The 2,901-nt window shown below is 35.2% G+C and overlaps 1 non-coding gene across 1 annotated transcript; it reads right to left on the reverse strand.

Annotated features, from left to right (window-relative positions):
* Positions 1 to 1,026: 1,026 nt before the first annotated feature.
* On the reverse strand, positions 1,027 to 1,132 carry LOC132538836 (U6 spliceosomal RNA). Its single transcript, XR_009550149.1, has one exon. It is a non-coding gene; the product is annotated as a U6 spliceosomal RNA (small nuclear RNA).
* Positions 1,133 to 2,901: the final 1,769 nt, after the last annotated feature.

Below are 2,901 nucleotides of genomic sequence, written 5' to 3' on the forward strand. Positions count from 1 at the left end.
TTACTGCTGTCGCTGTTGTTGGATAGTACAGAGAGAAATCGAGAGAGGAGGGGAAGACAAAAAGGGAAAGAGAAAGACACCTGCAGACCTGCTTTACCCCCTGTGAAGCCTGCAGGCGGGAAGCAGGAGGCTCAAACCAGGATCCTGTTGTCATTCTGTGTGCTTTCCGTGTTATTATTTTTTAACTAGAAGACTTCTCAGTTCAGCCTTCTGGTGGTGCCAGTGATTGAACCTGGGGCTTCTGAACGTCGGGTATGAAATTATTTAACATAAACTTCTGTGCCATTTCCCCAGCCATAAGAAAAAATGTTAAATCGTTCCTGATACATGGCTACAACTCAAATAATAGTATATGGAGGCAGGGCCAGGTGGTGGCGCACCTGTTTGAGTGCATGTATTACAATAACCAAGAACCCAGGTTCGAGCCCCCCGCCCCCACCTGCAGGGGGAAAGCTTTAGAGTGTTGAAGCAGGGCTGCAGGTGTCTATCTGTCCTTCTCTCTCTATCACCCCCCTCCCTCTTGATTTCTGGCTGTCTGTATCCAATAAATAAAGATAATAATAAATTTAAAAAATTGAAAAAAATAGTATATGGAGGCAATTAGAAGCACAGAAAAACTTTTCACTGTCCCATTAATATGACTTTAAAATCATGATAGTGATGGTGAAACTGACGAGTTAGGAGATTTTTTGCATTTCTAATACATACTTTTTTTTTAATTGAGCACTGCTCAGCTCTGGTTTGTGGTGGTGCAGGGGGGTTGAACCTGGGACTTTGCAGCTTCAGGCTAGAGACTCTTTACCTAACCATTATGCTATCTACCCTCCACACTACATACTGTTTTCTATTGAGTAGTAGAAGTTGGTGATTCAGCACACTGTGCTCTTGTGTTTTATATTGTATGTCTTACTCTATCATCACATAATTAAATTTGTTATAGTTCCACATATAATAAGTGTAAAGGAAATACAGTTTGTAAAAGCGGATTAATGTATTTTATGCTAAATATCAGGTTATTTTTTTTAAAAAAATGTAAAATGCTTCAGGAATTTGTGCATCATTCTTGTTAAGAAACCTTACTAATTTGTTAGTATTGTTTCAATTTTAGTATATGTGCTGTCAAAGTGAGCATGTTTGTACATGTTTAATAGGAGCTCTAGTGACCTTTTTTTAAAACAATGTATGGGGAGTCGGGTAGTGGTAGTGGCGCAGCGAGTTAAGTACACGTGGCGCACAGCTCAAGGACCAGTTAGGACAAGGCCCCTGCTCCCCACCTTCAGGGGAGTCCCTTCACAGGCAGTGAAGCAGGTCTGCAGGTGTCTATCTTTCTCTCCCCCTCTCTGTCTTCCCCTCCTCTCTCCATTTCTCTCTGTCCTATCCACCAACAACGACATCAATAACCACAACAATATTAAACAACAAGGGCAACAAAAGGGAAAATAAATAAATAAATAATAAAAAATAATAAAAAACAATGTATGTTTTAAACCAATTACTTTTATTGTGATGTTGAGATTTGAACCTAATATCTCATATATATTATATCATATCATAATCATATCATATTATATGTATGTACTCTAATGCATGTACACACACACCATCATTCTTATAAAATCTTAGGGACAGTTTGTTTATTTTAATGAGAGACAGATACAGAAGAGAAAGAGGAAGAGAGAGACCATGCACTTCTCAGTTCTGGTTTATGGTGATACTGAAAATTGAAGTTGGGACCCAGAGTTTCAGAATTCTTTTTGGTAGTTGACTTTAATTTATGTACTTCAATAAACATTATCACCTCCAGTTCCATACATTTTTCCACAAGACTATGATTATTTTTTAAAGTGAAATTAATTAAAATTTGATTAATTTTGGACTTGTATTCTCCCCCTCACCCACCCCAGGATGACAGAGGTCCTAGGGGTTGTATTGCTATATGGAAAACTGGGAAATGTTATGCATGTACAAACTATTGTACTTACTGTGGAATGTAGAACATCAATTCCCCAAGAAAGGAATTTAAAAAATGTTAATTCATTTTGTAATGAATAGTGGCATGTGTATTAGTGACTTAAATAATAACAGGTGAGGAAATCTGTCATTGTATTGTAAATGAACAGTTAGTTACTTCCATTAATATTTTGATATATAAAGTTCAATTTAAAACAAAACCCACTAAAAACAAGAGATAGAGCTACAACATGCAATTTTCTTCTCGTCTTATAAACTATTTCCTAAGAAATTTTTATAGTCATTTCAGTGGAAACTATCATGTGAATTCTTTATTGTGTAGAGATTTCTTTAACTTAAATGTTAGCCTTGTCTTGGAATATAGATGATTTTCTATTAAAAGTTTGACTGGGAAAATCAATCAGGTTTATATAAACCACCAAGCAGTCATTAAATAGAAACCTATCTGTCATTCATTTTATTCTGATATCTTAAAATGACATTTCTTTTACCAATTTATTTTCTTTTCTCTTAGCAATTTTAGTTAATACTTCCCCCTTGACTACTTTTAGTTTCTCTCTTTGAAAGTTTATCACTGTTAGTTTGTGATTCTTCAACCTGTCTTTATTTCAAGTAAGTTTTAGAATCGTTTTAGACTAATATTCCAAATAACACTTGGGAAAAAAATGACACTACAATGCAGCAAAACAAAAATGTATCTCAATAAAGATTTCTATGTTCCAGCAATACTATTCATCTTTTCAAAACAACATACTACTGAGAACTCATTCTCTTAAGGGAGCAATTCTAAAGAATTTCTGCTACTCACAAGCCAAGTTCCAATATTTTATTTTATAGCAAGAAATAAGGTTACAAAAAGTCCAAACCAACTTGCATCAGCAAATAAACAACAGTTATGTGCAAAAAACATGACATACCAGATTATTTCTG

Source organism: Erinaceus europaeus, chromosome 5, assembly GCF_950295315.1.
Source record: "Erinaceus europaeus chromosome 5, mEriEur2.1, whole genome shotgun sequence".
NCBI lineage: Eukaryota > Metazoa > Chordata > Mammalia > Eulipotyphla > Erinaceidae > Erinaceus > Erinaceus europaeus.